The sequence below is a fragment of the Phacochoerus africanus genome, chromosome 9 (genome assembly GCF_016906955.1).
Source record: "Phacochoerus africanus isolate WHEZ1 chromosome 9, ROS_Pafr_v1, whole genome shotgun sequence".
NCBI lineage: Eukaryota > Metazoa > Chordata > Mammalia > Artiodactyla > Suidae > Phacochoerus > Phacochoerus africanus.
This window is the reverse complement of record NC_062552.1, coordinates 126,636,101-126,658,349: the sequence shown is the minus strand read 5'-3', so window position 1 is coordinate 126,658,349 and position 22,249 is coordinate 126,636,101. Positions and strand designations below refer to the sequence as shown.

Genomic DNA, 22,249 nt, shown 5'->3' with positions numbered 1-22,249 from the left:
GCGAGTGGACAACTCCGTACAGCGGCGCTGGTGCTTTAACCGAGGATGACTTGCCCTGCCCGGTGAAGCTGGGCAGCGGACCCAGGCCGCACCGAGAGAAGCTGGAGGACGCCACCCTCAACCAGGTCTGGCCCATGGGACCCTGGCAGCCAGGCCTTCACCCCCCAAAGGAGAAGCCCAGAGAGAGCAACATCCCTTCACTCAAAAAATATTTCTGAGCCCCCCATGCTTCCAGGAGCCTGAGAAAGGGCACATGAGCAGTAACACCGTTTGAGATCTATGTCTGGAAATATCTTTCTCGTTTTTCTTTTTTGACCGCCCAGCAGCATGTGGAGGTCCCAGGCCAGGGATCAGATCCGAGCTGTGGTCGAGACCCAAGCTGCAGCTGCGGGAACACTGGATCCTTAACCCAACTTGCTTGGCCTGGGATTTGTCCCAGGGCTCCCAAGACACTGCCGATTTTGTTGTGCCACAGCGGGAACTCCATGAAAAGGTCGTTCTTCTCTTCTCAAAAGGTTGAGAGTTTATTTGGCTGGCTACAGAATTCTAAATTGGAAAGAATTTCCCTTCAGAATTCTGAAGGCACTTGATTGCCTTTTGCTTCCAATATTGCTCTTGAGCAACCTGAAGTCATTCTGATTGTTTTAACTCTCTCTCGGTAAACCCCCTCCCCCCCCCCCCACCCCAGCACTCAGGATATTCTTTTGTGACCACAGTATTTTTTTTTTTTTAATAGTTTTTTGGGGAGTTCCTGGCGTGGCTTAGTGAAAACAAACCTGACTGAGATCCATGAGGATGCGGGTTCGAACCCTGGCCTTGGCCAGTGGGTTAAGTATCGGTTCCCGTGAGCTGTGGTGAAGGTCGCAGATGGGGCTCAGATCTGGCATCGCTGTGGCTGTGGGGGAGGCTGGGGGCTACAGCTCTGATTCACCGCTGACCTGGGAACTTTCATGTGCCATGAGTGCAGCCCTAAAAAAAAAAAAAAAAATGTGATTTTTGGTAAAGTCCAACCCCTAACCCTAGAACAGTGTCTAGTATAGAATTGGGGGCTCAGCAAATATTTTTTAAAATTTTTTTATTATTACTCAAATGAACTTATCACATCTGTACTTGTATAATGATCATAACAATATGATTTCACAGGATTTCCATCCCATAGCCCAAGCACATCCCCCGACCCCCCAAACGGTCTCCTCTGGAGACCATAAGTTTTTCAAAGTCTGTGAGTCAGCATCTGTTCTGCAAAGAAGTTCCGTCTGTCCTTTTTTCAGATTCCACATGTCAGTGAAAGCATTGGATGTTGGTATCTCATTGTACGGCTGACTTCACTTAGCATGATAGTTTCTAGGTCCATCCATGTTGCAAAAAATGCTGGTATTTCATTCTTTTTAATGGCTGAGTGATATTCCATTGTGTATATGGACCACATCTTCTTGATCCACTCCTCTGTCAATGGACATTGAGGTGGTTTCCAGGTCTTGGCTACTGTAAATAGTGCTGCAATGAACATCGGAGTACACGTGTCTTTGCGAGTCGTGGTTTTCTCTGGGTAGATGCCCAAGAGTGGGATTGCTGGATCAAATGGTAGTTCTGTTTTTATTTTTCTGAGGCATTTCCATACTGCTTTCCACAGTGGTTGCACCAATTTACATTCCCACCAACAGTGTACTAGTGCTCCTTCTTCTCCACCCCCCTCAAGAACTTATTGTTTGTAGACTTTTGGATGACGGCCATTCTGGCTGGTGTAAGGTGGTACCTCAGAGTGGTTTTGATTTGCATCTCTCTAATAATGAGTGATGCTGAACATCTTTTCATGTGTTTCTTGGCCATCTGTATGTCTTCTTTGGAGAACTGTCTGTTTAGATCTTCTGCCCATTTTTTGATAGGCTTGTTTTTTTGGTATGGAGCTGCAGAAGTTGTTTATAAATTTTGGAGATTAATCCCTTGTCAGTGGATTCACTTGCAAAGATTTTCTCCCATTCTGTGGGTTGTCTTTTTGTGCTATTTAGGGTTTCCTTTGCTGTGCAGAAACTTCGAAATTTGATTAGGTCCCATTTGTTTATTTTTGTTTTTGTTGTCAATACTCTGAGAGGTGGATCTGAGAAGACGTTGCTGTCGTTTATGTCAGAGAGTCTTTGGCCTATGTTTAAGAGTTTGATAGTATCTGGTCTTATATTAGGTCTTTAATCCATTTGGAGTTTATTTTTGTGTATGGTGTTAGGGAGTGTTCTAATTTCATTCTTTTCCATGTGGCTGTCCAGTTTTCCCAGCACCACTTATTGAACAAGCTGTCCTTTCTCCATTGTATATTCTTGCTTCGTCATAGATCAGTTGGCTGTAGGTGTGTGGGTTTAATTCTGGGCTTTCTATCCTTTCCAGTGATCCATATTTCTGTCTTTGTGCCAGTACCATGCTGTTTTGATGATTGCTGCTTTGTAGTATAGTCTGAAGTCCAGGAGCCTGATTCCTGCAGCTCCATTTTTCTTTTTCAGGATGTCTTCGGCTATTCTGGGTCTTTTGTGCTTCCAAACAAACTTTAAAATATTTTGTTCGAGTTCTGTGGAAAATGTCCTTCGTAATTTGATAGGGATTGCATTGAATCTGTAGCTTGCCTTAGGTAGTATAGTCATTTTGATAATATTAACTCTTCCAATTCATGAGCATGGTATATCTTTCCATCTATTTGCATCATCTTTGATTTCTTTCATCAGGGTCTTATAGTTTTCAGAGTACAGGTCTTTTGTCTCATTAGGTAGATTTACTCCTAGGTATTTTATTCTTTGGGATGCGATGGTAAACGGGATTGCATCCCTAATTTCTTTTTCTGCTTTTTCATTGTTAGTGTATAGAAATGCTGTTGATTTCTTTGTATTAATTTTGTATCCTAGGACTTTGCCAAATTCGTGGATGAGCTCTAACAGCTTTCTGGTAGAGTCTTTAGGATTCTCTAGGTATGGTATCATGTCATCTGCAAATAGGGATAGTTTTACTTCTTCCTTTCCAATTTAGATTCCTTTTCTTTCTTTTACTTCTCTGATTGCTGTGGCTAGGACTTCCAGAACTATGTTGAAGAGTAGTGGCGAAAGTGGGTATCCTTGTCTCGTTCCTGATCTCAACGGGAATTCTTTCAGCTTTTCACCATTGAGAATGATGTTCGCTGTGGGTTTGTCATATATGGCCTTTATGATGTTGAGGTAGGTTCCCTCTGTGCCCACTTTCTGAAGGGTTTTTATCAGAAATGGGTGTTGGATTTTGTCAAAGGCTTTTTCCGCGTCTATGGAGAGGATCACATGGTTTTTATTCTTCAGGTTGTTAATGTGGTGTTTCACACTGATGGATTTGCGGATATTGAAGAACCCCTGCATCCCTGGAATAAACCCCACTTGACCATGATGTACAATCTTTTTAATGTATTGTTGGATGCAGTTTGCTAGTGTTTTGTTGAGGATTTGTGCATCGATGTTCATCAGTGAAATTGGCCTGTAGTTTTTTTTTTTCTTTTCTTTTTTTGTCTTTTTGCTATTTCTTGGGCTGCTCCCGCGGCATATGGAGGTTCCCAGGCCAGGGGTCTAATCAGAGCCATAGCCACCAGCCTACGCCAGAGCCACAGCAACGCAGGATCCGAGCCGCGTCTGCAACCTACACCACAGCTCACGGCAACGCCGGATCCTTAACCCACTGAGCAAGGGCAGGGACTGAACCTGCAACCACACGGTTCCTAGTCAGATTCGTTAACCACTGCGCCATGACGGGAACTCCTGTAGTTTTCTTTTTTTGTGGAATCTTTGTCTGGTTTTGGTACCAGGGTGATGGCGGTCTCATAGAATGAGTTTGGGAGTATCCCTTCCTCTGCATTTTTTTGAAATAGTTTCAGAAGGAGAGGTGTTAGCTCTTCTCTAAATGTTTGACAGAATTTGCCTGTGAAGCCGTCTGGTCCTGGACTTTTGTTTGTAAGAAGTTTTTTAATCATAGTTTCAATTTCAGTTCTTGTGACTGGCCCATTCAACTTTTCTATTTCATCTTGCTTTAGTCTTAGAAGATTGTACTTTTCTAAGAATTTGTCCATTTCTTCTAGGTTTTCCATTTTATTGGCATATAGTTGCATATAGTAGTCTCTTATGATCCTTCGTATTTCTGTGATGTCCGCTATTACTTCTCCTTTTTCATTTCTAATTTTATTGATTTGAATCCTCTTTCTTTTTTGCTTGATAAGCCTGGCTGGGGGTTTATCAATTTTGTTGATCTTTTCAAAGAACCAGCTTTTCGTTTCATTGATCTTTTCTTTTTTGTCTTTTTGCCATTTCTTGGGCCACTCCCACAGCATATGGAGGTTCCCAAGCTAGGGGTCCAATTGGAGCCGTAGCTGCCAGCCTACAGCAGAGCCACAGCAACGCGGGATCCGAGCCACGTCTGCAACCTACACCACAGCTCACGGCAACACTGGAACCTTAACCCACTGAGCAAGGGCAGGGATCGAACCCGCAACCTCATGGTTCCTGGTCGGATTCGTTAACCACTGTGCCACGATGGGAACTCCTCATTGATCTTTTCTATGGTTTCCTTTGTTTCTATTTCATTGATTTCTGCTCGGATCTTTATGATTTCTTTCCTTCTACTAACTTTAGGTCTTGTCTGTTCTTCTCTCTCGAGCTGCTTGAGATGTAAAGTTAGCTTGTTTATTTGAGCTTTTTCTTGTTTCCTGAGGTGGGCTTGTATTGCTATAAACTTTCCTCTTAGAATGGCTTTTGCTGCATCCCATAGGTTTTGGAGTGTCATATCTTTGCCGTCATTTGCTGCCAGGTATTTTTTAATTTCCTCTTTGATTTCTTCAGTAATCCATTGGTTGTTTAGTAGCATGTTGTTTAGTCTCCACGCATTTGTGTTTTCTGCTGTTTTTTTCTTCTTGATTTCCAGTCATATAGTGTTGTGGTCGGAAAAGATGCTTGATATGATTTCAATTTTCTTAAAGTTACCAAGGTTGGATTTGTAGCCCAGGATACGATCAATCTTAGAGAATGTTCCATGTGCACTTGAGAAGAATGTGTATTCTGCTGCTTTTGGATGAAATGTCCTATAAATATCTATTAAGTCCATCTGGTTTAATGCGTCATTCAGGGCCTGTGTTTCTTTATTGATTTTCTGTCTGGTTGATCTGTCCATTGCTGTAAGTGGGGTGTTAAAGTCCCCCACTATGATTGTGTTATTGTCGATTTCTCCTTTTAAGGTTGTTAGCAGTTGCCTTATATATTGTGGTGAACCTGTGTTGGGTACATAGATATTTAAAATTGTTATATCATCTTCTTGGATTGATCCTTTGATCATTATGTAATGTCCTTCTTTGTCCCTTAAAATATTCTTCATTTTAAAGTCTATTTTGTCTGATATGAGTATTGCTTCTCCAGCTTTCTTTTGATCCCCATTTGCATGAAATATTTTCTTCCATCCTCTCACTTTCAATTTGTATGTGTCCCTAGAAGTGAAGTGGGTCTCTTAAAGACAGCATATATATTGTTTTTGTATCCATTCAGCAAGTCTATGTCTTTTTGGTTGGGGCGTTTAGTCCATTAACATTTAAGGAAATTATGGATATGTATGTTCTCATTGCCATTTTATTAATTGCTTTGGATTTGTTTTTGCTGCTCTTTTTTCTTTCCTTCTTCTCTTGTTCTTTTCTGCCTATAGAAGTTCCTTTAGTACTTGTTGTAAGGCTGGTTTAGTGTTGCTGAATTCTCTCAGCTTTTGCTTATCTGTAAAGGTTTTGATTTCTCCTTTAAATCTGAATGAGAGTCTTGCTGGGTAGAGTAATCTTGGTTGGAGGTTTTTTCCTTTCATCCTGTTATCATGCCACTCCCTTCTGCCCTGCAGAGTTTCTGTTGAAAAATCTGCCGATAGCCTTATCGGGGTTCCCTTGTATGTTATTTGTTTCTTTTCCCTAGCTGCTTTCAAGATTTTCGGTCTTTAATTTTGGTCAGTTTGATTAGTATGTGTCTCGGGGTATTCCTCCTTAGGTTTATTTTGTATGGTACTCGTTGTGCTTCCTGGATTTGAGTGATTCCTTTCCCATGTTAGGGAAGTTTTCAGCTATTATCTCTTGGAATATTTTTTCTGTCTCCTTCTCTCTCTCTTCTCCTTCTGGCACCCCTATAATACAGATGTTGGTGCATTTAACGTTGTCCCAGAGTTCTCTGAGACTCACTTCATTTGTTTTCAATCTTTTTTCTCTTTTCTGTTCTGCATCCGTAATTTCCACTAATCTGTCCTCCACCTCGCTTATTCGTTCTTCTGCCTCCTGTATTCTGCTGTTAGCTGCTTCTACTGAGTTTTTTATTTCAGTTATTGTATTTTGCATCTCTTCTTGTTTAAGTTTTATATCTTGTATCTCTTTGGTCAGTGTTTCCTGTAAGTTATCCATCTTTGCCTCCAGTTTATTTCCAACGTCTTGCATCATCGTCAGCATCAACAGTCTAAAATCTTTTCCCTGGAGGCTAAGAATCTCCTCCTCAGTTAGTTGTTTTTCTGGGGTTTTTCCTTTCTCCCTCATCTGAGTTATAGTTCTCTGTCTTTTCATTTTTATTGGTTTTTGGTGTGGTGACCTTTTTACAGATAAAAGAGTTGTAGCCTCTCTTACTTCTGGTGTCTGCCCCCCTTGTGGCTGAAGTCAGTATGGGGGGCTTGCTGTAGGCTTCCTGATGGGAGGGGCTGATGCCTGCCCCCTGGTAGGTGGAGCTGATTCTACTCCCTTTGGTGGGTGGGACTTAGTCTCTGGATGGGATTAGCGGCAGCTGTGTGCCTGGGGGGTCTTTAGGCAGCCTGTTTACTGAGGGGTAGGGCTGTGATCCCACCTGGATTGTTGTTTGAGCTGGGGCTTCTCAGCAGCTGACTGACAGTGGGGCCAGATTTTCCCTAAATGGCCACCTCCAGAGAAAGGCACTGCTACTGAATATTCCTGAGAGCTTTGCTTTCAGTGTCCTTCCCACGTTCACCCCTGTTTTCCCAGGATGTCCTCCAAGAACTGTGGTCAGGTTTGACCCAGATTCCCGTGGAGAATTTGCTTTGCCCTGGGACCCAGTGCATGTGAAAGTCTGTGTGTGTCTTTTAAGAATGGGGTCTCCGTTTCCCCCAGGCCCATGGAGCTCCTGCGCACAAGCCCCACTGGCCTTCAATGCCAGAACAGCAAATATTTTTTGAGTGAAGAGATGTTGCTCTCTCTGGGCTTCCCCTTTTGGTATAAATGATTTTAAAAAGTACGAGTACCAATCTCAACACATTACAGCAAGAGTCTATGCTTTCCACCTGACCTCCAGCTAGTGGGGTCGGTCCTGGTCAGTGGCTGAGGTGTGTGTGCTGCTCTCCCCACTGCAGGGAACCTCCCCACACCCCATCCACACTGCATGGGTGGGAGGCCAGCCAACAAGTGCAGCCCTCGCTCAGGGGGTGGGGGGAGAGTTCAACTCTTCAGGAGGGAGTGTGAATTCTTTTGTCTGGGAGATAGGGCCTCTGAGCTGCCTCTTCCGTCACTTATTTATCATTTGTACCAATGTGGAACTGTGGATATTTGTTTCATACTTTAGGCTGTACCTAAAAAAAATAATTATTAAAAATACCAATGGAGTTCCCATCGTGGCACAGTGGTTAACGAATCCGACTAGGAACCATGTGGTTGCGGGTTCGATCCCTGCCCTTGCTCAGTGGGTTAACCATCCGGCGTTGCCGTGAGCTGTGGTGTGGGTTGCAGACGCGGCTCGGATCAGGCGTTGCTGTGGCTCTGGCGTAGGCCAGTGGGGACAGCTCCGATTCGACCCCTAGCCTGGGAACCTCCATATGCTGCGGGAGCGGCCCAAAGAAATAGCAAAAAAAGACAAAAAAAAAAAAACCACCATTAAGGTGTTTCTGTTGAGGCTCAGTGGTAACGAACCTAACTAGTATCCATGAGGGCGCAGGTTCAATCCCTAGCCTCACTCAGTCGGTTAAGGATCTGGCATTGCCGTGAGCTGTGGTGTAGGTCACAGACACGGTTCAGATCCTAAGTTATTGTGGCTGTGGTATAGGCCGGCAGCTGCAGCTCTGATTCAACCTCTAGCCTAGGAACTTCCCTATGCAGTGGGTGCAGCCCTAAAAAGACAAAGAAAAGAAGAGAAGAGAAGAAGAAAGAATGAATCTAATGTAGCAGGTCAGGTCGCTGTGGAATCACAGGTTCGATTCCCAGTCCAGTATAGTGAATCAAAGGATTCAGTGTTGTCACAGTTGTGGCAAAGGTCACACCTGTAGCTTAGGTCACAGTTGCAGCTTAGATTCAAACCCTGGCCCAGGAAGTTCCATATGCCGCACCAGCCATTTAAAAAAAAAACAGACTAGGAAAAATGATAGCTAAGGGCAATGTGATATGGTGTCCCGTGAGGAAGGGGCCCTGCAACATAACAAGGAGAAAATCAGTAAAATCCAAATAAAATGTGGAGAATGGTCAATAATTATGTATCAGTGCTGCTTCCTTAGCTGTCAAAAATGTAACCCAGTAAGATAGGATGTTAACATCTGGGGAACCTGAGAGCAAATATGCAGGAACTCTCTATACTCTCCTCACATCTTTTATGCAAACCCAAACATATTCTCAAATAAAAGGGTTACTTTTTCAATCAACATACAAAGAATACAAAACAGAATAGATATACACAGTATGTGTATTAAGAATTGACATCAGGAGTTCCCATTGTGGCACAGCAGAAATGAATCCAACTAGGAACCATGAGGTTGTGGGTTCGATCCCTGGCCTCACTCAGTGGGTTAAGGATCCTGTGTTGCCATGAGCTCTGGTGTAGGTCACAGACTTGGCTAGGGTCTGACATTGCTGTGGCTGTGGTGTAGGCCAGCAGCTGTAGCTCCAATTTGACCCCTAGCCTGGGAACCTCCATATGCCGCAGGTGAGGCCCTAAAAAGCAAAAAAAAAAAAAAATTGACATCAAAGTATCTCAGTTTTTGAGCATAAATGTGAATTGTTTTTAAGAACAAAAAAAAAGTCTGAGGTCGTTTAGTCAACTAACACTATAATTCCTATTTATAACAGGAGACAATTATAAGTTATAGTCTGTGCTCACACTACTGAGAACAGAATCAGAACCCAGCTCTCTCCACCCTGCTCAGATGTACCTTTGATTCAGCAACTACACTGCTGTGCTTGCGTGTGCAACTAGACTGTCTAGAGTTGTAGGCAATGGAACTTAAACTCTCAAATACAGAAAGAATTTGACACTTCTGCCACAATAAAAATAGACCAACCTAACACTGAGACAAGAATAGAAATGCTAAATACACTGAATATTTTACAAGACCAAAAAATTAAAGAACTGGTTAGATTCTAAAGCCACTCTTTACAGAATGACCCATCAATTCCACTCCTGGTTATATATGCAAGAAAACTGAAAACTTGTTTTTTGGTTTTTTTTTGTCTTTTTGCCTTTTCTAGGGCCGCTCCTGCGGCATATGGAGGTTCCCAGGCTAGAGATCCACTCGGAGCTGTAGCCGCCAGCCTGCACCACAGCCACGGCAACTCGAGATCTGAGCCGCACCTGCGACCTACACCACGGGTCACCGCATCACCGGATCCTTAACCCACTGAGCAAGGCCATGGATCAAACCCACAACTTCATGGTTCCTAGTCGGATTCATTAACCACTGAGCCATGACAGGAACTCCTTTTTGGTTTGGTTTTTTTTTTTTTCGTCTTCTAGGGCCACAACTGCAGCATATGGAGGCTCCCAGGCTAGGGGTCCATTTGGAGCTGTAGCTGCTGACCTACACCAGAGCCACAGCAACACAGATCTAAGCCACATCTGTGACCTACACCATGGCTCACAGCAACACCAGATCCTTAACCCACTGAGTGAGGCCAGGGATCGAACCCTCATGGATGCTACTCAGATTCATTAACTGCTGAGCCACGACAGGAACTCCTGAAAACTTGCTTATGTTAAAACTTACACATGAATGGTCAAAAAAAAAAAAAATCCTGGACAAATATAAAACTTGTACACAAATATTTTGGCATTATTCATAATAGTCAAATTGTGGAAACAACCCAAATGTCCAGCAACTAATGAACGAATAAACAAAGCGTGGTTACATTCATCCAGCGGAATATTTGTCAATAAAAAGGAACAAAATACTGATGCATGCTACAACACAGATAACACTGGACTAACCGAAGGGGCCAGACACAAAACGGCACAGATTACACAATCCCATTTACAGGAAATGCCCACGGAGACAGAACATAGATCAGTAGCTGCCCGAGGCTGGAGGGAGTGACTGCTAACGGGCACAGGGCTCTCTCTGGCGTGACGAATGTCCTGCATTCAGAGGGCTGCACAATCCTGTGAATTTTTTTCATACAGGAATCATATCTTAGTAAAATATGACCAGACCTTTTTTAAATTAAATGGTACAGATCAAAGAAAACAAAGCAAAACAGCAAACCCCTCTTGGGACCTTACCTATTTTAGCTCTGCCAAGGAGTAACAGAAAGCTTCATCTCTCAATCTTTTTATCCTGTGCTCCCCTTTTAATACACAACAAAAAGCGCAAGCCCTTTTCAATGTGTTTAAGGTTTTCCAAATATACATTACCTTGTGCAACTAAAAAGCAAAGTAATCAATGGTGACGGAAGAAGTAAAAATGTATTTTGTGGTTCTGAAATTGCAGAACAAAAATGATACAGCGTCAAAGGCAGAATACAACTTACTGGAAAAGAGGTGACACAAAACAGTAATTCTTAAACTTCCCGGGACCGGCTGGCTGGGACCGGCTGGCTGGTTCGGGTGGAGGCAGGACAGGCTGAGCGGCAGGAGGTGCGTCACTCCCCCAGCTCATGTAACAAAGTTAAGGTTCAGATCTGAGCAAAATCCAAAAAGGTCTCCTGGAGGGTCTCGATCGTTCTTAGACCAGGACATTTTTGGATAAAAATACAAATGTCATGCCCCTTTGGAGTTTGTATTACAACATAAGTTTGTCTTCTAAATGTAACACCATATTATAATAACAGACATACTTTCTCCAGCCACACACGGCCTACCCCTTACACATTAGGAATCACTATGTCAGAGCTCCTGATGTGGTGGAGTGGGTTAAGAAGCCGACTGCAGGAGTTCCCGTCGTGGCGCAGTGGTTAATGAACCTGACTAGAAACCACGAGGTTGTGGGTTCGATCCCTGCCCTTGCTCAATGGGTTAAGGTTCCGGCGCTGCCATGAGCTGTGGTGTAGGTTGCAGACGCGGCTCGGATCCCGCGTTGCTGTGGCTCTGGTGTAGGCCGGCGGCTACAGCTCTGATTCGACCCCTAGCCTGGGAACCTCCATATGCTGCGGGTATGGCCCTAAAAAGACAAAAAAAAAAAAAAATCACTATAATCTGGAGTTCCCTGGTGGCCTTGGGTCACCAACACCTGCGCTGTCACTGGTGTGGCTTGGGTTTAATCCCTTATCCAGGAATTTCCAAATGCTGCAGATCCAGGCATGGACACAGGAAAAACAACAACAACAACAACAAATCACTATAATCTACTCAAGGGAGAATGTGCTCTACTAGGTACCTCTCGATTGGAAACTTCACCTCTGGGCTATCAACTGGCAGAGGCAATGCACAATCCCAAAGCCTGATGAAGACTGTTACAGAAGGGAAATTTTATTGACCCATCATTTCCTTTTCTCTTTTGTCTTTTTAGGGCCGCACCCTTGACTTATGGAGTTTCCCAGGCTAGGGGTCGAATTGGAGCTGTAGTCGCCAGCCTACACCACAGCCACAGCAATGCCTGATCCTTAACCCACTGAGCGAGGCCAGAGATCAAACCTGCGTCCTCATGGATCTTAGATTCGTTTCCCCTGAGCCATGATGGGAACTCTGACGCCATCATTTTCTATTTTAACCATGGTATCTCCTCTAACTCTTCCTCTCACCTAATCTAGAGTGCACAGTATCTACTCGTTGCTAATTTACAGTATCTATTTGTTTCCATCCCACAACTACAAACCACACAGAAAGCAAAAGCATGTTGTATCTGCCTCTTGGGTGAATCTATTACAGGCAGATGCCCTTGCAAAATTAGAGAAATGAGGGCAGTCAGAACTCTTTGGGACTTTTTCCCACAGCCCTGCTCAGGAAGTTGGCTGGGTGTGGTTCTGTTTTGAAACTGGCCACCTCTCTGTACAGAGATGCTCTCACTCTCCAATAACCTACCCACACCACCCGTGGAAGGAACGTCACAAGGAGGCCAGGTCCCCAACCAGCGGAGGAAGTACCTGCTCTCCCCCACGCAGGGCTCCAGGCCAAGGCCAGGAAGTGTGCTGAGGTCATTTAATTTGCTGTGGGACCACAGGTCCATCTCTTCAGATGCAGATTTTAAGCATGAGAAATCACAAGAAAAGGAACATGAAAATACAGGAGCATATGCTTTTGCTAAAAACAAGTGAGTAAGCCCCAGGAACGCAGATGACTCTACCACCATCCACGGTTGAGTGAGCAGAAGGGAAAACAGCTGCATCAGACAGTGTGACTTAGAGAACGCAGGACAGGATGTTTCGGGCGCCTGGGGCAAAAGGATATAGAAGTGCTCATTCGGAGGTTTTTAAAAAAAAGGCATCTTTGGCCCCTTCCTCTCTTGTTCCTCTGTCTCGGTCTCCCCCTCAACCCCTGCCCCAAGCCACCTCTGCCTCTGCTTTCTCCACACCTGTCTTCTCTCTCTTCTCTCTTTAAATAAACATTTATTTAAGTTTTTGGAAGTTCCCATTGTGGCTCAGCAGTAATGAATCTGACTAGGATCCATGAGGACGCAGGTTCGATCGCTGGCCTTGCTCAGTGGGTTAAGGATCTGGCGTTGCCATGAGCTGTGGTGCAGGTTACAACCGTCGGATTCAAGGTTGCTGTGGCTGTGGTACAGCAGGCAGCTGCAGCTCCAGTTCGACCCCTAGCCTGGGAACTTCCATATGCTGCAGGTGTAGGCCTAAACAAAAAGCAAAAAAAAAGCCATTTTTATCTGTAAATGAAAAATGTCAGCAGATTAACCCAATGCCATAAGACTGAGTTTATATACTTAAGCATTAATAAAACACATATGGAATAATTTTCTTTCCTAACTAAAGGCAGGCATTAAAACTTTTTTTTTTTTTTGTCTTTTTGCTATTTCTTGGGCCGCTCCCGCGGCATATGGAGGTTCCCAGGCTAGGGGTCTAATCGGAGCTGTAGCTGCCAGCCTACAGCAGAGCCACAGCAACGCGGGATCCGAGCCGCGTCTGCGACCTACACCACAGCTCACAGCAACGCCGGATCATTAACCCACTGAGCAAGGGCAGGGACCGAACCCGCAACCTCATGTTCCTAGTCAGATTCGTTAACCACTGCACCACGACGGGAACTCCAGTTAAAACTTTTTTTTTTAAGGGCTGCACCTATGGCATATGGAGGTTCCCAGGCCAGGCATCTACACCACAACCATAGCAATGCGGGATCCAAGCCATGTCTGCAACCTACACCACCACTCACAGCAACACCTACTGAGCAAGCCCAGGGATCAAACCTGCAGCCTCATGGATACTAGACAGATCCATCAACCATGAGCCACAATGGGAACTTCCATTAAAACATTTTTTAAAAATGAGTTCTCTCAGGAGAGAGGTAATGGGAAAAGAGTCAACTCACACCTTTACATCTTCCTATATAATGGCTTTTCCCAAAAGAGCATATACATTTTTAATGATTTAAAACTAGAGGAGGAGTTCCCGTAGTGGTGCAGTGGTTAACGAATCCGACTAGGAACCATGAGGTTGTGGGTTTGATCCCTGCCCTTGCTCAGTGGGTTAACGATCCGGCGTTGCCGTGAGCTGTGGTGTAGGTTGCAGACACGGCTCGGATCCTGCATTGCTGTGGCTCTGGCGTAGGCCGGTGGCTACAGCTCCGATTAGACCCCTAGCCTGGGAACCTCCATATGCCACGGGAGCAGCCCAAGAAATAGCAAAAAGACAAAAAATAAATAAATAAATAAAAATAAAAATAAAGCTAGAGGAGTTCCTGTTGTGGCTCAGTGATAACAGACCCAACTAGTATCCATGAGGACATAGGTTCAATTCCTGGCCTTGCTCAGTGGGTTAAGGATCTGGCATTGCTGTGAGCTGGGGTGTAGGTTGCAGACATGGCTTGGATCCCGAGTTGCCATGGCTGTGGTGTAGGGCAGCAGCTACAGTTCTGATTGACCCCTAGCCTGGGAACTTCTATATGCTGCAGGAGCAGCCCTAAAAAGACATAAATAAACAAACAAACAGAAAAGACAACAGTAAGTACCATGTAAGAAAAAAAATGATAAAGTAGACTTCATCAGAATTTGAAACTATTGATTCTTAAAAAGCACAACCAAAAAAAATAGTTAAGCCTCAGATTGGGAAAAAATATTTCTAACATATGGCAAAAGACATGTACCCAAATATGCAAAGAATTCCTAAAATCGGAGTTCCCGTTGTGGCACAGTGGTTAACGAATCCAACTAGGAACCATGAGGTTGCGGGTTTGATCTCTGGCCTCGCTCAGTGGGTTAAGGATCCAGCGTTGTCGTGAGCTGTGGTGTAGGTTGCAGACGCGGCTCGGATCCTGCATTGCTGTGGCTCTGGCTTAGGCTGGCGGCTGCAGCTCCAATTCAACCCCTAGCCTGGGAACAGCCTGGGAACCTCCATATGCCGCGGGAGTAGCCCAAAAAAATGGCAAAAAGACAAAAAAAAAAAGAAAAAGAATTCCTAAAATCAATAATAAAAAGAAAACCCAATTTATTTTAATGGGCAAAAGACCTGAACAGACGCTTCATGAAAGCAGGTGTAAAAGCCAACAAACATGTGAGTAAGTGCACATCACGGTTAGTAACCGGGGAGGCGCGCCAGACCCACCACAAGAGGTCAGTATCTAGCAGCAGCTGATGAACCAGAAGCTGGAGGGTTCAGCGAACAAGTGGAACTAACTACTCACACACTGCTGCTGCGAGTGCAAACTGCACAACCATTTTGGGAAACTGACAAGTGTCTTTAAAAGTCAACCCGGTATCTATTTGTGTGAGCAAATTCCACTCCTAGATACTTATGCAAAAGAAATGAAAATACACGTCCACATAACGGTGTCCAAGAGGGAGTGCTCCCCCATCCCAGATGCGCATCCAGAAGAGAATGGTTAGACTGCAGCAGTTCATACAGGAGAAGAGCTGCACAGGGATAGAAAGGAACAAATCACTGACACGATCTGTTCCACGCCCTGAGTTCCAAAGAGTTACATTACATTAAAGAAGCTGGATGCAAAACACGCATGTTGTATCATCTCCTACATTTATATGAAGCTCTAGAATAGACAGAACTAACCTAGAGTTAAGGAAATAAATCAGTATTCCTGGCAAGAGAGTGCAGGCCACCTCTAGGAGCTAAGAAAGCTGCCAACCGACAGCCATCCAGCCAGCAAGAAAACCAGGATGTCAGTCCTACAACCAAAAGAACTGCATTCTGCCACAACGACAAGAGCTCGCAGGGGCACTCTGAGTTCTGGACGAGAACTACAGCCCAACACACAACTGCAGCCACATGAGCCCTAAGCAGAGAGATCAGCAAGCCATGCCTGGACCCCATCATGCACAGAAACTGTGAGATAACAAATGTTATTGCTTTAAGACACTAAATATCAGTAATCTGTTACACAGTAAATAGAAAACTCATATAAATGTCACTCAGAAAAAACCCTTACAACTTAATGATATTTTAGTTAAAAGAACAGAAATTATGGATCGATCTTAAGGACACTACACTAAGTGAAATAAGCCAGTCACAAAAAACAGATACTATATGATCCCAGGTATATGAAGTTTCTAAAGTAGTTAAATTCACAGAAAACAGAAGTAACATGGTGGTTGCTGGGGGCTGAGGGGATGGGGAGAAATGGGGAGGTGTTAATCAGTAGAGAGTTTTAGTTTTGGAAAAAAGTTCTAAAAATCTGCTGCACAACAATGTACACCTATTTAAGACTCCTGAACTACACACTTTAAAATAGTTAAGATGGTTAGTTTGGGGGAGGGTTAACTACAATTTTAAAAGAAAACATATTTCCCCTTGTTTGTCAATAATACAAATCATTTTTAAACAGGCAAAATAAGTGAAGTGAAGAGAAAATGCACCATCATATTCCCCACGAGAAAGAAGACCACATCCTATGCCAGCCTCTGTGGAGAGCACGAGTACACCACCAACATGGTGAGCAAAGCACCGCACATTCGACAGCAACGCCGGGGAGTGGCCAGGCCCAGCCGGCATCACCTGGGCTTCCCAGGGGAAAGCCACTGGAGGATTGAGTTTAGCATTGTTTTGGGCTGTTTTTTGTTTGTCTGGGTTTTTGGCATGTGGACGTTCCCAGGCCAGGGATCAAACCTGTGCCACAGCAGCCACAACACCAGATCCTTAACTCACTGACCACAAGGGAAATCCTGAAATTAGCATTGCTGTGCTTCATGACAGCAAGGTGGTTCAAGGCCTGAAATGCACCCACAAAGACTGGAGTTACAGGTCTGACCTCAAAGCTGTGCACCTCTGGTTTCCATCCTCTGCCCTCGCTCATCCCCAGTCTCCTCAACAGCAGAATGGAGCTGATCACCCTGCCAATGTTATCTGGTTCAGACTCACTCTTACCAGCTTGAGGAGTAGCAGTACAGTGACTTCCGTAAATTTCCATGTTATGCCGTCAAACTCAGGGAACAAGTGAAGGTTTAAGGTGAGGTAACCAGAATATTTTATAACCAAGGAAATAGCTTCTACTTTACACATGCACGCCACTCAGCTCAAACGGCTTGTTCTACAGATATTCACTGAGATCTTTATTAAGTATCAACATCCTAAGCATATTTAAAAGCACAGATCCATTGGCGTTCCCACTGTGGCTCAGCAGTAACGAACCTGATTAGTATCCATGAGGATACAGGTTCGATTCCTGGCCTCGCTCAGTGGGTTAAGGATCTGGCGTTGCTATGAGCTGTGGTGTAGGTCACAGATGCGGCTCGGATCTGCCGCTGCTGTGGCTGCTGTGTAGGCCGGCAGCTGCAACTCCATTCAACTCCTAGCCTGGGAACTTCCATATTCCATAAAGAAAAAAAATTGAAAATAAAAAAATTAAAAGCATAGATCCAGACTGCTTTCACCTGACTCCAAAGGTAAAAATAGGAGTTCCTGTCATGGCGCAGTGGTTAACGAATCCGACTAGGAACCATGAGGTGGTGAGTTCAATCCCTGGCCTTGCTCAGTGGGTTAAGGATCTGGCGTTGCCGTGAGCTGTGGCGTAGGTTGCAGACGCGGCTCGGATCCATCGTTGCTGTGGCTCTGGCGTAGGCCGGTGGCTACAGCTCCGATTCGACCCCTAGCCTGGGAACCTCTATATGCCACGGGAACGGCCCTAGGAAAGGCAAAAAGACAAAAAAAAAAGGTAAAAATATAATCATAATTCTTTTTTTTCCTTGTCTTTTTAGGGCCACACCCACGGCATATGGAAATTCCCAGGTTAGGGGTCCAATCCAAGCTGTAGCCCCTGGCCTACACCACAGCCACAGCAACGCCAGATCTGAGCCGCATCTGCGACCTACCCCACAGATCATGACATTGCAGGATCCTTAACCCCCTGAGTGAGGCCCGGGATCAAACCTGCATCCTCACGGATACTAGTCAGATTTGTTTCCGCTGAGCCATGATGGGAACTCCCACAACACGTTTTTGATCTAAGAGTATATTAACAGGAGGCAAAATGACACAAGCATGCCTTGGGAGAAAAAAGGCAGGTCACCTCCGAATTAGCCCTCCTGCCTTAGAAGGTAATACTCTCAGAAAATGTTTAAAAGGTCACTAGTAACCTCCCAGAAGCCAAATCCAATAGATTTTTCTGTCCAAATCTTCCTTTCCCTCTGAGCCAATCTGCCTCTGCCCTCCTCCTCTTCCCTGTGTCCCAGGAGCCCCGTGTGCACAGCCTCTCTGCAGCCTCTACCAGGTATGAGACGCTCCCTTGGAGAGGTCACCAGCTTTCAACAACGTGAGGCCTCTCAAATCTGCATCTCCAGCCTAAATCTTTGTTCTGAGCTCCAGATCTGAATATCCAACTGACCACCAATCCCACTTGCCCATCTACAAGCATTTTGGTTACTACCTTCTTTGGCCACACCCACAGCACGTGGAAGTTGCGGGGCCAGGGATCCAACCCAGGCCACAGCAGTGGCATAAGCTGCTGCAGTGACAACACAGGATCCTTAATGCATTGCACCACAAGGAACTTTATTCTGGATTTAACCCACCCAAACCGAAGCTCGCCAGCCACCTCAGTGGGTGTCACCTGCCAGTGAGTCACTCAAGTTAGAGACGAGGAAGTAACTCCAGGCGCATTCCCTCCACATTTAAGTGCCTCTTATGCACCAAGACTGACACTCCCTGGTGGAGACTTCGAACGTAAGTGAGGGAAACAGACAATAAACTAAATGAGAAAATAATTAGGTACAGTAATGCAGCACAGTAGACAGAAGAGCTAAGCAGTGTGTGGGGAAGTGAGGACCCTCTGAAGTCCAGAAGAGCAGACTCGGGGTGCACCTGGGTGCACCTGAAAGAGGGCAAGAGTCAGTCAGAAGACAAGGCAAGAGGGGGAAAGGTGGGCTGGGGGACTTACAGGACAGTGGCAAGAACTTCAGCAGAGAAGCGCCAGGATCCAGTTTATGCTTTAACAGTTGGCTCTGGCTTCAAACACTGCCTCTAGTCTCCTTCTGCCTGCAGCCCCCCTTCCCTCACTCCACTCCATCCCAAGTAAGGACCGAACCCTTCAACCCTTCTCTCACTCATCTGTCCCCATTCCTCCTGCCACTGCCCTAATGCAAAAGCTCTCAGTGTCCACTTAGAGTGGAGTACCTGTCTCAGAGTTCCCACCATGGCTCAGCAGAAACAAATCTAATATTCGCGAGGACGCAGGTTTTGATCCCTGGCCTCGCTCAGTGGGTTAAGGATCTGGCATTGCTGTGAGCTCTGGTGTAGGTTGCAGGCTCAGATCTGGCATTGATGTGGCTGTGGTGTTGGCCGGCGGCTACAGCTACAGGCCCTAAAAAGACCAAAAACAAACAGTCTCACTAGGCCATCCATGCTCCTTCTGAACCTGTGAACCATCACCTCACTCCTAAGCCCCCTCCTCTCCTCCTTCCTTAGCCTCAGGATGAAAGCAAAGCCCTAAGCTCTGTGTACAAGCCTTTCTTGACCCCATCTTTCCCTCTCATCCCTTCGAAATCTGCAGCACCACCACTCCCAGTCCCACCCCACTTTTCTTCGAGCCTCAGAGCCTGCATCACCTCGGAGCACTGGGCACAGTACAGGACCTAGTCTGTGGTATCAGATGGAGCTCCTCCATGGTGGCGGCTGTCTCCTTGTCCTCGACTACTTGAGCACAGCAGGGGGCTCTCAGGAGACACTGAAGACCCTGCTTTCGCAACCTAATGGGCTAACATCTTTAGTCCACGCCATGACACTGACACTTAAAATCTCCCCGTGCTTCTGCTCAGGACATTACCGACCACTTCTTTGTTAAAAGTCCTGATGTCTTAACATATTCTACTTATGTTTCCAGTCATATGTTTCCAGTCATATGAATCCTAAGTTTCATTCCACTTCTGACTCCTCTATTTTCTAGTTCCCTTTACACAATTGTGTTTGTTTGTGTTTTTTTTTTTGCCATTTGTTTGGGCCACACCTGAGGCATATGGAGGTTCCCAGGCTAGGGGCTGAATCGGAGCTGTAGCCGCTGGCCTACGCCAGAGCCACAGCAACGCAAGATCCAAGCCACGTCTGCAACCTGCACCACAGCTCACGGCAACACCGGATCCTTAACCCACTGAGCAAGGGCAGGGACCGAACCCGCAACCTCATGGTTCCTAGTTGGATTCGTTAACCACTGCGCCACGTCGGGAACTCCCACAATTGTGTTTTAAGATAGTTTATAGTCTACATGGAAAGCTACACACTGACTTACCTACTTTTCAACCGTATGAAACATGTTTAAGAAGGTATACTTTGGAGTTCCCTTGTGGCATTGCGAGTTAAGGATCCAGTGTTATTACTGCAATGGCTTGGATCACTGCTGTGGCACAGGTTCTGTTCCTGGCCCAGGAACTTCCACACACCAAGGGTGTGCCCCTCCCCCCCAAAAAAGGCATAATCTTTTTTTAAGAACGTATAATTTAAGTAACTGCAACGGAGTTTTCATTTGCTATGTAATCGTCAGGATTCTATGTGTCTCAGTGGCATTTCCTCCTAGTCCCTGCTAGCGACAATCACTGTCCTGATTCCCACGGATGTCCTTCTACCTTTACTACGTACCGTCTACAGCATTTACAGAAGACGCTGCCAAGCCAGGGGAACGAGCCAGGCCGCAGTGAGGTTACCAGCCTGGTCCCCCACAGCCCTCAGCAACACCACAGGGCGGCCAGGCTCCACTGCAACATGAGGTTGCAGTCTGGGATGACTTGGAGAAACCGGCTCAAGAGAGGGCACCCTCCCACACAGAAGCCCAAACAATCTCAAGTTTTTACTATTTAGTATCACTGTACTCTTGGAGACACTTAGGAAACAGAAGATGAATCATTTCCCATCTTATCTAAGGCTTGTGGCCAGCCCCTGAAAGAGGTTCGTCCTAATAAGATTATGACATTTAAAGAGGTTGTTCCAATTCCTAATGGGTTTTTACACTTAACTATTACAATGTGTTACGAGCTGATGATCTGATCATGGCTTAGTCACGCTGTACAAAAACAGCCGAGAAGTTTAATGCAAAGAATCAGAGAACCAACTGCCCTTTCACACAGCAGTTTAAATGGTGTATCGCAAATGTTCTGCTCTCACATTTGTCACATCATTTTCTCAAATACTTATCAAACACTTAGCATCTAAACTCCATGTTGTTTAAACAACAAAACATAAAAAGCAGTAACAATACAAAATCTCCAACACAAAATTACCTGCATCTACAAACCTTAACTTACAAAACCATTCAATCCACCAGGCATTAACTTAAACGCTTCATTTTAATTTTTTAGGGAAAGAGGAGAACCAAATTTGACAACCGAGTTAAGTATTCCGGGGCCAGGATGCTGCCAGCTGAGCGGGAGCAATTCGGGCCTCGGTGAACGCGGTGGAAGAGACGTTTTCGCCCCCGGCGCCTCAAAGAAAGGGATCAGGAGCAGGCGAGGTCCAGCCGGCCTCCCGGGAGGGACCCCGCACGCTTCCGACCCGCCGGCCGCCGGTCGCCCTCGAGCCTGACAGGCGCGTCCGCCCAGGGCGGTGCCGCGGGAGAGGGCGGGGGCCGGAAGGAAGAGGGAGGACCGGGACAAAGCCGGCCGGCCGCCCCCTCCCCGCGCGCCGCGCGCCCCGCTCCCGGGCGCGGCCACGTCCCCCGCCCCGCGGCGCCCGGGGCCGCAGCTGCTCCCGGAGCGGCCGCCCCCGCCGCGCCCCGCCCCGCCCCCGGCCGCAGCAGGGCCGAGCGGGGATGCGGAGCTGGGGTGCGGCCGGGGCGCGATGGGCGCCCGAACCGGGAGGAACGTGACGGGGAGGGGGCCGCGCCTGGGCGGCGACCGGGACCGGGAGGGAAGCGGGTGGACCTGCGGGAGGCCGCGGGCGGCGGCCCGGGGAGGGGCCAGGGACGGGAAGGGGGCAAGAGGGAGGCCGGAGGACCGGGGCCCGCCGCCGACTCACCGTGCTGCTCCCGCGGGGCCGCGCGCTCGCGCTGTCAGCACCGGGAGGCCGCGGGCGCGTGCGCGGAGCAGGACCGCCGGGGCCGCCGCCTCGGCCGCCTCAGGTGCGGCGCCGCGGTCAGTAGCGAGGAGCGCCGGCGCGGCCGCCCCGCAGCATGCTCAGCCGCCCGCGCGCGCTGTCTCCCACGGCTCCTCCTCGCAGCCGCCGCCCCGCGCTCCGCCGGCTCCGGCTCCGGCTCCGCTGCTCCCGCCGCCGAAAATGGCGTCTCGGCGTCCCTCCCCCGGCTCGGCGCTCCCGCCCCACAATGCCACGCGCCGCCGTGACGTCACCCTGCCCGTCGCCGGGGGGCGGGGCGGCCCGGGAAGCCGAGGCCGGGCGGCTCCCCTCGGCCCCTCGCCGCGCGGGTTGGGTTGAGGACCGTCGGGAGCGGGCCTCCGCGGCGCGGATGCGGTCCCGGGCCGGCTGCCGCGGGCCACGCTGGGGCGGGGCGAG

The 22,249-nt window shown here is 46.9% G+C and overlaps 1 protein-coding gene across 11 annotated transcripts in view; it reads right to left on the bottom strand.

Moving 5' to 3' along the window:
• The window catches only part of KLC1 (kinesin light chain 1), a 67,049-nt gene extending 45,030 nt beyond the window's left edge, over positions 1–22,019 (bottom strand). For 6 of the 11 annotated variants that reach the window (XM_047795052.1, XM_047795053.1, XM_047795055.1 and 3 more), the window contains exon 1: positions 21,758–21,986. The gene's annotated coding sequence lies outside the window, so the exon portion shown is untranslated. Of the gene's footprint in view, positions 1–21,757 lie in introns of all 11 variants that reach the window. The other 5 variants (XM_047795049.1, XM_047795047.1, XM_047795058.1 and 2 more) reach the window with 4 other exon arrangements.
• Between the last annotated feature and the right edge of the window lie 230 nt (positions 22,020–22,249).